The sequence below is a fragment of the Ursus americanus genome, chromosome X (genome assembly GCF_024610735.1).
Source record: "Ursus americanus isolate L20-20 chromosome X, mUrsAme1.1.p, whole genome shotgun sequence".
Lineage (NCBI taxonomy): Eukaryota > Metazoa > Chordata > Mammalia > Carnivora > Ursidae > Ursus > Ursus americanus.
In genome coordinates this window covers 25,723,512-25,737,261 of record NC_142164.1, presented here as the reverse complement: position 1 = coordinate 25,737,261, position 13,750 = coordinate 25,723,512, and the positions used below count along the sequence as shown (strand labels likewise).

Here is a 13,750-nt window from a genome sequence, read left to right as displayed (position 1 = left end):
CCTGAGGAGCTAAGTGTGAGTATAGTTATCGGTCTTGGTCAACAAGGACTTTCTGGTATGGTGTTCAATGGTGGCATATATTATTCCTTTTCTGTGCAAGACTTTTTCTCTTGGTCTGCTAAGAAGTGATCCACAATACAGAACTTAGTCTTGTTGGGGAAAGCCTCCTAGTGTGATGAGTGCTGAAATGACTCTGGATTATTGTTCTGGATGTGGAGCTCCTGATGGCTCAGTGAATGATGGGATAAGCATGTTCTCTGGTCTTTGCTTTGTACATTCTGTAGAATGCTGAGACCTGGGGGAAGTACAGATAAGCGTTGGTCTTTGTGCTAACCTTCCCATGATGTGCTAAAACAAGCATGTGTGTGGACTTGCCAACCAGCTGTGTGACTCTTGTTCTTGTTTGGATCTGAATCTGTCCACTGGTGTGCTACACACTGGTATGAGTATGGGTTCTGGCCTGGTACAGGGCTATTTCATGGAAAACTTTAAAGATGTGTGGGGTGGCAGCCCAGTTCTCAGATAAGAGCTATCTCTTGACTTGCTGAGGACTGTGTGGGTATGAGCGATGAACAGTGATCTGAGCAGGACTCTGTCAAGGTATGTTGAAGATTGGAATGGCCTTAGGTTCTCAGAAGATATGGCTGTCCCCACGTGGTTAGAGGTCAGATGTATATACACAGTGGCCAGTGCATGAGCCCTCACTCAGGCTTGATAAGTAGTGCTACGGATGCTTACAACATGAGCTGTCTGGCAATGTATTGATTAGTGGTAAGATATAGGGGCAAGGTTGGTTCTAAAGAGTTTAAATGGTATTATATGTGTCAGCCTTGGTTTGAGTTTGGGTAAAGGAAGACATTGTTTTTTAAGCAGCGGTGTAGCTATGGACCCAGTTCTGGGAAGGGGCCATATTCTTTTTTTTTTTAAAAGATTTTATTTATTTGAGAAAGAGTGAGAGAGCAAGAGCACGAGCAGTGGGGAGGGGCAGAGGGAGAGGGAGAAGCAGACTCCCTGCTGAGCAGGGAGCCTGATGCGGGACTCGATCCCAGGACCTGAGCTGAAGGCAGACGCTTCACCAACTGAGCCACCCAGGTGCCCAAGGGGCCATATTCTAATATTCTGAATGGTGGCAGGATATGGGTCCCTGTCTGGGTGGGTGCTACACATCCCATCAGCAGTACAACTGAGCTCCAGTTTCTGTACCCTGACTTTCTGCTGGAATAGCATAACCCTCTCTTCCACAGAGAAGGCTCATTCTGAAGCAACTCTGCTGTCTATACACAATACTGTACCCTGATGACAGAGGTCACATCAGCAGCTTCAACTTGCAGGCCAGGGAGTCCTCCCAGAAATCCACTCTACCCAGATACTAAGAAATCTGGATAACGAACAAGTAGTGAAGACCTTTCCTTTCACCATTTTCATTAATTCTTAACCCTGCCTTTCCTCTTTAGCTTCTCTGCTGGTCACCCCTCTGCCATCCCCAGTGGTCATCTCATAAACCCCGAGTACATTTGCTCTCCTGGTAATCCAAGCTCTCAAGAGAGTACATTTCCCCTTTGTACTAGGTTGAAGAGTGTCCCCCCAAATTCATGTCCATTCAAAACCTGTGAATGTGACCTTATTTGGAAATAGGGTCTTTGCAGATGTCATCAAGTTTAGATAAAGTCATACTGGATTAGGGCAGTATAAGAAGAAGGAAATTTGGGACACAGAGAAACACAGAAAGGAGAATGCCATGTGAAGACAGACAGAGATTGGAAGGATGTGTCTGCAAGCCAAGGAATGCCAAAGGTTGCTGGCAGCCCACACAAGCTAAGAAGAGGCAAGGAAGGAATCTTCCCTAGAGCCTTCGGAGGGAGCAAGGCCCTGCTGACTCCTTGCTTTCAGATTTCCAGCCTCCAGAACTGTGAGAGAAGAAACGTCTGGTGTTTTAAGTGACGCAGTTCGGGGTAATTTGTTACAGCAGCCATAGGAACCTAATATACCTTGCTTCTACTTACTTCCTTTTTGTACAGACCCTGCTTAAATGCTGAGGATTTCTTTTCATTTCCCTGGAATGTTCCTCTTTGGAGGTGCCTGGGTGGCTCAGTCGGTTAAGCATCTGACTCTTGTTTTCTGTTCAGGTCATGATCTTGGGTCTGGTCGGGCTCCGCGCGAGCGGGAAGTCTACTTGGGAGACTCTGTCTCTCCTTCTCCCTCCTCTTTGCCCCTCCACACACTCGTGCATGCACGCCTTCTCTCTCTCAAACAAATAAATAAAAATCTTTAAAAAAAAAAAGTGTTCCTCCTTGGACAAGTGAGTATAATTTAGCCAACTCGATTTCATCAAACATCCATATTTGTCAAGCAACTGTGACTGTTAAAATACTACCAGTATGTTAGCAGTACCTATTGAAAATAGGACTAAGTTCTTTTTTTTTACAGCATTACAAGTGAATTTTAAAATTTCCCATAATATAATAAAAAATCATTATAAAAAAAAATAAAAAAATAAAATAAAATTTCCCACTGATTTAAAGCACAGCAATAAGGGCGCCTGGCTGGCTCAGTCAATAGAGCATGCAACTCTTGATCTCAGGGTTGTGAGGTTGTTGGGTGTAGAGATTACTTAAAAATAAAATCTTCAAAAAAATAAAATAAAGCACAGCAACATCTTTTATTCTGAGAGACAAAGAACTGAAAACATAACCAGGGAAACATTTTGTGTCAATGTCACTTACTCAGTTTTTTCATCTTATTAATTTTGTTAGTACAGTTTTAATCCATTTTTTATAAATAAGTTCACTTCATATTTTAGAGATTATGTTATTATTTATAATTAAGTTTCTAGCACTCACATATTTGGGTTCTAGGTACCATATTTGATGGAGGGAAAGCAAATATATCGCATTATTATTCCATTGCCTCCCCTTCTTTTTTAGAGTTTTCTGCTATCCTACACAACACTTTCCCTCTTTTTGCTTCATCCCTTTATCAAACACTCCAACAATACGGGTTTTACTATCCTAAGCTCCCCCATTCCTTTCTCCTTTTGCCAGTCCCCTTCCCCATCCCAATTTCTCTATTTCCTCTTCCTGCCTACTAAGTATTATTAAAGAAATTCTCTTTTTTTTAAAGATTTTATTTATTTATTTGACAAAGATAGAGACAGCCAGCGAGAGAGGGAACACAAGCAGGGGGAGTGGAAGAGGAAGAAACAGGCTCATAGTGGTGGAGCCTGATGTGGGGCTTGATCCCATAATACCGGGATCATGCACTGAGCTGAAGGCAGACGCTTAACCGCTGTGCCACCCAGGTGCCCCTATTAAAGAAATTCTAAATCATACTGGCTGGTAGTTGCAAAGATAAAAATACAAAGTCGGGCTCTCTGGCCTCCACACTGGGTCATAATGAATGGCCCTTAAAGTTCAACTAAGGAAAGGTATAACCTTTGGGTCAAAGGCAACTGCCTAGCTAGCAAATAGTTTTCCAGGATCCATGCCTCACTTAAAACTTACTGCTTAAGGGGCGCCTGGGTAGCTAAGTCATTGGGTGTCTGCCTTCAGCTCAGGTCGGGGGCCCGGGGTCCTGGGATCCAGCCCCACGTAGGGCTCCCTGCTCAGTGGGAAGCCTGCTTCTCCCTCTCCCACTCCCCCTGCTTGTGTTCCCTCTCTCGCTGTCTCTCTGTCAAATAAATAAAATCTTAAAAAAAAAAACAAAACTTACTGCTTGAGGTTATACCATGTGATGGAACCTGTTTATTCTTTTACCTCTAGTAGCTTTCTGGTCTGTCCTTGCTTAGATCTCAGCTCCTGGCTGTGCACTCATGCATCGCTGAGTGATGCCTAGCTGCACACCACCTACCCAACTCCACACCATCTCCTCAGTTAAAACTTTGCCCAGCCCCTGTCAGTTGCCTTGATTACTTCTATGCCCAATCAGGACTTTGACTTCTTCACAGGGAGCTCTTTAAAACTCCAATTTAGGGGCACCTGGCTGGCTGAGTCAGAGGAACATGCAACTCTTGATCTCAGGGTTGTGAGTTTGAGCCCCTTGTGGGGTGCAGAAGTTACTGAAAAATAAATAAGTAAAGTTCAAAAAAATAAAACTCCAATTTATTGAGCCACATGTTGTGCTAAATGCTTCACATCCACTATCTCATTCAATACTCACAACCATAAGAGATAAGAATTACCCCCTCACGTTCAGCCAATGACCATGCTTTCCATTGTACAGGAAATAATGAGGACATCAACATATGCTTCTTCAATTTCCATCGCCTCCACCTCAAAAGCTCTGAATCTTCAAGTGCTTCACTTCCTTCATTCCCATTTTGAAAACATGTCACATGGGCAGAGATAGAAATAGAGGGGCATCTGAGAGACAGACATGGTTGATCCATGGTCTCAAGGAACACAGACCTTAATGAATTCCATGAGGATCAACAAGAACTGTTGAAAAGGAAGTACCAAGAGGGGTACCTGGGTGGCTCAGTTGGTTAAATGTCTGACTATTGATTTCAGCTCAGGTCATGATCTCAGCGTTGTGAGATCGAGCCCTGCGCTTAGCAGGGAGTCTGCTCCTCTCCCTCTCTCTCTCCCTCTGCCCCTCCTCCCACTCTCTCTCAAATAAATATCTTTAAAACAAAAAAAAGGAAGTACCAAGAGCCTGCCAAGAAATTTCAGAAAGCTGTCATCCAAAGAGATGCTGAAATCAGACAACAAGGAGCTTACTAAAGTTTGGGGTCTACAAGTATAGCATTTCTTGTGGGGCAGCTTACTGACTTCTAAAAACACTCTTCTTTTTCACATGGGATCAGCCCATGTGTAGAGGCTTTCACTCTTCAGCCTTTTCAAGGCACTACTCGCCTTCTGCTCCCTGTCTTTTCTACCTGCCGGGGTTAATCACTCAGATGGCTTTGATTTTATCTCTCAACTCCCTGATGAGTTTCAAAATAATGATTCCAAATGTCCCAGTCTCCCACCAAAACTAAGGGCCTCAGCCTGCCTTAGCTTTGAGGAAAGCTAATACCCTTTACATTCTACCATATTCTACCGTATTTGATATGAATGATACCATATCCAAGATGAAGCCCCTCTGATCATCTATCCTCTCTCTTCGTCTCCACACTTCTCTGTGTTTTCTCACCCACCCAAATTCCCACGGCACCTCTCCTTCCCAGACCTTTCCACTTGGCCCTAGAGAATTCTCAAAGATAGACAAACCCTCTTCCATGGAAACTCTCCCATTTTCTGGCCTTAAATGAAACATGGTTCTCCCCTCAAGACACCACTTCCCCTGCATCTCCACATATCACAGAACCTAGAGATAGGGTTGGCATTTTCCAACTACTTCATCACTACTTCTAAGCCATAACTCTCCCAACATTGCTTCCTTGAGGTTCATACAATCCATTCATTTTCTCTTCTTCATTGTGGTCATCCAACAACCTACTGGTCAGTCTCTCCCCACCCCCACCTCTCGCTCTCTCTCTCTCCCTGTTATTCACTGAATGTTGCCACTTGATTCACAGTCTTCTTCTCTAACAAACTGACCATCATCCCAGACATCTTCAGTGTTCCTATCAACAAACATCCATCTTGGGCCCCTAATGTCCAGGTGGGGGAGTCTAGGAAGGCAGCATTTGAGCAGCCTCAGCTGAATGAAACTTGTAGTTTTCCTGCTGGTTTCTCAATATGAAATGGGCACATTTGAACAGGAGCTCAGCCTTATGGTGTCCAGGATAGAGTCTAGGATGATTGTAGGTGAATAGAGTTTCAATAAATTTGAATTTTTCTGAGCAGCCGACTTGGTCTCCAAGTATCTGAGACAGGGAGATTTCTGGGAAAGAGCATTTAAGCAAGAGTTGCAGCAGACTGAGTCTAGGTTTATCTGGCTGGCGGTACTGCATTCATATCAATTTTTTTAAAAGTAGGCTCCACACCCAGCATGGAGACCAGTGTGGAGCTTGAACTCATGACCCTGAGCTCAAGACCTGAGCTGAAATCAAGAGCCTGATGCTTAACCAACTAAGCCACCCAGACACCCCCACATCAATTCTATTACAAAGATACTGCCTTCTGAACTGTTTCATGATGTTGATAAGTACAAAATATTATTTCTTTTTTTTAAGATTTTATTTATTTGAGAGAGAGAGAGCAAGAGAGCATGAGCGGGGGGTGGGGGGCCTGGGGGGCAGAGGGAGAGGGAGAGGGAGAAGCAGGTTTCTGGCTGAGCAGGGAGCCTGACATGGGGATCGATCCCGGGTCTGAGCCAAAGGCAGCCACTTAACTGCCTGAGCCATCCAGGCACCCCACAAAATGTTATTTCAACAAATACTTCCTGAGAGCCTACTGTGTGGCAGGCACTGCCCCACGAGTTGAGTAAAGAAAAAAAAAATCCCTTACCGCATCGCTTAAATCAGTTCACAGCTATTTAATATAAATAATTCATATGTCAAGTTAATAATGATACTTCAGAGGGTTGTTGTGTGTTTTAAATGAGATGATTCATACCATGCTAATACCTCAATAAATGGTAAATGGTAAAGGGGTGGGGCTATTAAAAACTCCTGTGCACCTCCCAAGTGTAACCACCAGGTGTCAGGCTCCCCTAGCTAAACCCTACTAGGTCAAGGGTGACCAGGTTGTCTACCTCTCCAGACGTCAGCAGAAGCAGCAAAGGACCTTGAGGCGACTCTGCCCCTCACCTACTCCTGATCAGAGCTACTTAGGGGCAGACACTTCTTAGTAGAGACCTTAGGTGAGAGTGTGTGTGCCTACCGAGTGAGCCCAATCCAAAGGGTTCTGCTGTCTCATTAGGCACCACAATTTGGAAATGACCAAGATCCGGGGAGGGAGAAGCAGAAAAGGGACATTCAAGGGAAAGAGGAGCAAAAGCAAGGCAGATCCAGGGAGAGAATGAAGTAGGAGGAGGAAAGAAGACACTGAGACAGAGAGAAAGATAAAACTTCTCTTCCCCAGTCACCTCTCCAGGGCCTCACCCAAAGCTTTGCTAGAGCCCTCTCATTTCAGCCACCAGCAACCTGAAACCCCCACCTCCCAGGCTCCTGCCACACGTCAAATCCCCTTTTAATCCTTGTAATCCCACTGATTCTCTAGCTGGCTTTCTCCCGGATATATTTCAGAGAAGAGCTTTAGAGTCCCTGGCAAAGAACTCTTCATTCTTTTTTAGCCCACGTAATTTCTACTTTGTATCTGAGCTGCCATATTTTTCCAGACTTCCCTTTTCTCCTCATTAGAAGCTATATTTCCATTTTTTTGAAAGATGCCTTTCCCCCCCTTACAACAGCCTCTTTGACTTTGTCAACTAACCCAGCTGCATATTTTATGTCCCAAGTGCCTAGTATTTTTTATCATTGGCATACATTTTCTCAGGCTTCCAATATGTTATGTTGAAAATAGTCCACAGGCTTCTTGTGGGTTATTGACTTTTTGAATGTTAGTCTTAATTTTTCTTAATGCCTTGTAACATGTGGCATACCCAAACAGGAATGGGCCTTGTTCAGACACCATCCTGAAGCAGAAGTGTTGACTTAGTGTGCTCTCTCTGGACAGAAAGCTTGCTGCAACCGTTATTTAGACCCAACCACCAGTTAAGAGCTCTTTCCTTAACACAGAAAGCTTTGCTTAGGAATTTCTGAAGAAAGCCCAAAGAATTAATTAAGAAAATGGAGCCTACGCTCTAGAAAGGACAAAATAGTAAAAAGAAAAGCGTACTGCAATTAACATAGTAGCCAAACTTGTGAACTACCACTAATCCCTTCTCTCCCTTGGCAGTGTGGCAAAGGGAAGTGAATCTATTTCTAGGACAACATATTCTAGGAACTAGCCTAATATATCCAGTTACCTAAAAAATCTGAACTTGGATTTCCTCCAAATCATGATCGATCCAGGTCAAGACCAGATCACGCAAGAGAGGCCTGAGTCCTTGCATTCATCCAAGGCCACCACTGCTACTGTTCCTAGCCAGTGTCAAAAGAGAAATAGCCTTATTATGGAAATGGCCCTCCTGTAGTGACATTGCACATACCCACACAGGTAAAGCCTTGAACTATCTGAGTTGTGGTGGAATGCCTTGTGAGCCTCTGAAACACAAGAGCACGGGAGGTCTGTGAGGAGGTCGTTTACCACTCACACCTCCCTATCTTCCCTCGGAGGCTGTCATGAGACAGTTTCTCATCACCTCCCCGGTTTTGGTGGGATATGAAGCTCTCTGTCCTATGCCTTCAGAATATAAAATCCCCCAGTGGCAGCCTAGAATGGGCTCCTTGGCAATGTTGAAACACCGTTGTTTCGGTGTTGTCCTTTTTAGTGTGTGGAACAAAGATCATGGGGATCAGGCACCTTAGGCTTCCTCTTCTTTCTTGCTGTCTACTTAAGTAATAAAATGTCTAGGTCTAGAAATGACTTGCTGTCTCTTTACCAGCCATATCAGTCAGGCCTTGGCCTTGCCTTGTGTCATGTGAAAGCTTGACAAGCCTTGAGCGATTCCACACAACCAAGCTGTGATTACATACAAAGCATGGTGGGTTGAGGCTACGGTTGATTCCACTGACAAGGTCTGCATCTTTCTACCCAGTGGGAGCTGTTGCTGTTTCTGACACTGAGTGAGGGGCCTAGAAACTAATTGGCTCCCCTTTTTTAAATGTTGCAAAATCAAACGTAAGGACATTCTGCTTTACAGGAGACTAAATGAAGGGACAACTAAATACAATCTGTGACATTTGAGTGGATTCTAGAGTTTTAAACACCTCTAAAAGACATCATTACAATAATTAGAGATATTAGAATATGGATTATAAATCAGATAATAGCGTTATAACAAATGTTACAATGTCTTGGGTGGGATCATTGTATTGTGGTTCTGCAGAAGAATGCTTCTGCTTTAGGAAACACATGCTGTGCTCACTTCAGCAGCACCTATACTAAAATTGGAACGATACAGAGAAGATTGAGCATGGCTTCTGCACAAGGAAGACAGGCAAATTCGTGAAGCGTTCCATATTTCTAAAGGTCTTTATTAAAAAAAAAAGGAAATACATGCTGAAGTATTCAGGGAGTCCGTGCAATTTACTTTCAAATGATTCAGGAAAAAAATAATGTATATTTACAGCATAGATAAAGCAAATGTAGCAACATGCTAACAATTGATAAAGGGTATATAGGTATTCGTTGTATGATTCTTACAACTTAATATCTTAAATATTTCAAAATAAAAAATTAGGGGGAGGAACCATGCTGCAAAGAACATTCTTGCACGTATCTTACTGGGCACATGAAACTCTAGGTTATATACTAGAAGTGGAATTTCTAAGTTATAAAATATGAGCATCTTAAGCTTTATTCGATACTGCTAAGTTACTCTCCATGGTGGTCATACCAGTTTCTACTCCCACCACATTTTACCACATCTTCACACAACACTGTCAGTTCTCATTTCTGCCAATCTGATGGGTGTAAGAGAGTATCTCATTACTACTTTTTTCCTAACATTTTATTACGAAAAGAAATTTGAACATGAAGTTTTAAAAATTATGCAGTGAATTCAGGTGGTGGCTACACGAGCATTTTGTCATATTTGCTTTATCACGTTATCTATCCATCCCTCCACCCATAATTCAATTCCTCATATTCTGTTATGTATTTGAAAGTAAATTGAAAACATCTTTACACTTCACCTCTAAACACTTCAGCCTGCATATCATTGACAAGAGTTCAACATTTGCTTACAGATTTTTAAGGTAAAATATATACACAGTGGAATGCCCAAACCATGATATATACTTGCTAAGTTCTAACAAATGCACAAGCACATGTGACCCAGACCTCTATAAAAATATAGACCATTACCACCACTGCTAGAAAGTTCCCTAATTCCCCTCCAGGTCAACCCCTGCTCCCACCTCCACCGGGTAACCACTGCTCTGATTGGTTTTTCCGTGACAGATTAGTTTTGTCTCTTCTAGATACAATATGCACTTTTTTGTGCACAATTTCTTTCACTCAGCATGTTTTTGAGATTAATACATGTGGTTACCTCTATCACTAGTTTGTTCCTTTTAAGACGTTATTTATTTGAGAGAGAGAGTGAGAGAGCGAGAGAGCACAAGCAGGGGGAGCGGCGGAGGGAGGAGAAGCAGGCACACCGCTGAGCCGGGAGTCAGATGCAAGACTCAATCCCAGGAACCTGGGATCATGACGTGAGCCACAAGCAGATGCTTTAACCTACTGAGCCACCCAGGCACCCCTAGTTTGTTCCTTTTTATCGCTGAGTAGAATTCCATTGTATGAATATGGCACAGTTTGTCCATTTTTCCGGTGATAGACACCTAGTCTCTTTTCAGTTTGAGGCTGTTATGAATAAGGCTGCTATGAACATTCTTGTCAAATATTTTTGTGGACATATGTTTTCATCTCTCTTGGGTTTTTATTGTTTTAATCAGCCTGTCTCTGATTACTAGTGAAATTGAACATATTTTCCTTTTTTTAAAATTTATTTAAGTAATCTCTACACCCAAAGTGAGTCTTGAACTCACCACCCCGGGATCAAGAGTCGCATATTCTTCCAACAGAGCCAGCCAGGCACCCCAAACATATTAACCATATTTTACTGTATATATTATCTACTTTTATCTTTTGTTCATTTCTCTGTTAAGCTATCTGTCCTTAATCTTTTTTCTTTACGAAGCAGCTCTCGGGACACCTGGGTGGCTCAGTCAGTTGGGCATGTCACTCTTGGTTTCGGCTTAGGTCGTGACATCATGGATGGAGAGATTGAGCCCTGCATTGGGCTCTGTGCAGTGGGGAGTCTGCTTGAGATTCTGTCTCTCCCTCTCCCTCTGCCCCTTCCCCCAAGCATGCTTTCTCTCAAATAAACAAATCTTTTTTTAAAAAGCAGCTCTTTTTAAAGTTTTATTTGTTTAAGTCACCTCTACACCCAACATGGGGCTCCAACTAACAACCCCAAGATCAAGAGTTGCGTGCTCTTCTGACTGAGCCACCCAGGCACCCCAAGAAGCAGCTCTTTTTATTCTGGATGCTAATTACATGTTTCTTACATGTTGTAAATATCTTGTCTCTTCTTTTTGTTTATGGTGTCTATTCTTATGTAGAAGTTTTAATTTTTAACACAGTCGAATTTACTAATTTTTTTTTCTTTTACAGTTATACTTTATGCACCTTGTCTAGGACAGTCATCTTCGGTCTAGGGTACACAGTCCCTGAAGGTATGTGAAGACTTTTAAGGTGCTTAAGAGTATGGATGGCTTTGAAGGAATTAATTTCTAGATCCTCAATTGCCTTATCTATTCTTTCCTAAAAGTGAAATATTTCAGAATGCCTGTGTGGTTGCCTCACTCTGGGCCTCCTTTTCCACCTTTCCTTTCACAAATGCCTATATCTCTTTTCCCCAGTCTGAATCTTAGTATTGTTCATTCCCCTAACTATAAAATGTCTGGTGAGCCAAACAAAGGGGCAAATCAAAATATTGGTGTTAAAAGTACACAGACTGTATTTATATCAAATTATAATGAAAATGAATTCCCAGTGAAAACAGAACAGTGGTTCCTTCTGGGGCGGGAATGAAGATTGACTACTTCAAACAAAAAAACACAAGAGCAAATAACATGCATGTTGAAATTTTCAGGAGTGAAGTGTACTAATGTCTGAAAGTTACTTTAAAATGCATAAACATAAGATGGGTTAATGGATGGTATAGGGGCTCAGGGCAGGCTGCCCCAAGATGGGCCACTTTGGCATAAAGATTATTTTGAGTTAAAAGTAATCAAAACCCAGGAGATGCTGGAAAAGCTCTCTGGGTCCCCCACAACACCCTAAATTTACATTGGAAAGCAGAGCCTGTACCAGGAAGAGAGCTATTCTTTTAAAAAAGATTTCATTTATCCATTTGAGAGAAAGAGTGAGAGAGAGAAAGAGAAGAGCCCGAGTGGGGGGAGGGGCAGAGGGAGAAGCACACTCCCCGCCAAGCAGGGAACCCAATGCCGGCTGATCCTGGGACTCCGGGATCATGACCTGGGAGCCGGAGGCAGACGCCCAACCAACGGAGCTACCCAGGCACCCCAGGAAGAGAACTATTAACAGAGACTCCCTTTTATGTAAGGAACTTACCTGCATAATAGGACAACCTTTTATTTCCAAACATCTCCTTTCACCTTCCTGCTAATGGCCTTCTCCTCTTTGTATCCTCAGACCTCTCCTTAATTCAACTCCAGAAGTTTCACGTTGCCTCGGTGTCTTTGGAATTTCCAGGTCTGTAGATTTACTACATGTACACCTATTAAATTTGGTTTTCTCCTGTCAATCTGTCTCATGACAACTTGATTCTAAGTCCACTTGGAAGGACCATAGCGCAGAGGCAGGTCTTCCACCCCAACAGGGGATAGAGGGATGGGTAGATAGAAAAAGAGGTATTAAAGTGAACATAGCAAAATGCTAATTGTAGAATCTAGGTGGCAAGGATATGGACATTTGTGTAGAATTCTACCAATTTCTTTACTTGTTTAAAACAAAAAGATGCTGAGGAAGCTTCCTCTAGTCAAAGTCTTGTGTCTTTTTCTGCTTCTGAGAGACAGGTTCATGAGAACAAAGCAATGAGAGCTGTGGTAAGAAATACTGAAGGTGGCAGTGCCTTATTTCACCCGGGCAACAAATTCATGGCAAGGCTCTGCCTCATCTATCTTAGAATTAGAATTCAGAACTGAGATAGTTCTTACAAGGAATGCATTAACACATTTTTGGTTTTTTTTTAAAGATTTTATTTATTTATTTGACAGAGACGGAGACAGCCAGCGAGAGAGGGAACACAAGCAGGGGGAGTGGGAGAGGAAGAAGCAGGCTCCCAGTGACACGGGGAGCCCGATGTGGGGCTCGATCCCAGGACCCTGGGATCATGCACCGAGCCAAAGGCAGACGCTTAACGACTGAGCCACCCAGGCGCCCCACACATTTTTATTTGAATCAAAAAAAAGCATCAGACTTTTTAAAACAAAATAAGTGTCATTTGACTTTTTCTTTTTATGAATAGGACTGACTGCCAGTTAGATTATATACTGGACATTTCCTATAAATTGAATAAACTCAGATCAGTAGCTCCAAAAACTTTTGATGAAAATATTTTTAAAGCTCAAGATAAAATAGAAGCATTTATTTTAAAATACTATGTTGGGAAATGTTTATTCAAATTAACAATATTTTAATTTTTCCAACCCTTTCTGAGTATATCAGGTTAAATAAGTTACCACTCAGTGAAAAAGTAAAGAATAGTTACTAGTCATCTAAAAAGCCTTTTTGGTATAGTTCCTAGAAGGTGAGAAGGTGAATATCTCTAGTGAATGAGTAACAACTCCTTTTACAAGTCAGGTGGTTTCCAATCCTTTGCTTTCAACAAATTTGAAGGAAAATCTAATCAGGTAGCCAGACAATAGATCATAAAAAGACATTTCTGATAGATCACTATGTGATTTTTGGAAAACAGCTCAGAAAGAGCTCAAATAATTAAACTACAATGCTATTATAATATTATTTATATTTTCAGATTCTTACGTTTGAGCAATTTTCTAGTGCATCTACCTATAAAAATAAAAACAAAAATAGAATTGAAACTGAACTCTCATTCTAGCAACAGGTTGTATTCATCCATCCATACGTACATGGGAGGGGAAAAAAAATCCAGCTCATTCAAGGGTGCATTTCCAATAAAATTTGATGTTTATGTTTTCTATTCATTT

General features: G+C 42.1%; 1 long non-coding RNA gene and 1 other non-coding gene across 5 annotated transcripts in view; one reads left to right on the top strand and one right to left on the bottom strand.

Moving 5' to 3' along the window:
- LOC123797201 (uncharacterized) overlaps positions 1 to 13,750 on the bottom strand; it is a 79,687-nt gene that overhangs the window by 57,835 nt on the left and 8,102 nt on the right. The gene's annotated exons all lie outside the window — the stretch shown is intronic.
- Positions 8,906 to 9,013, top strand: LOC123792335 (U6 spliceosomal RNA). Its single transcript, XR_006779673.2, has one exon. It is a non-coding gene; the product is annotated as a U6 spliceosomal RNA (small nuclear RNA).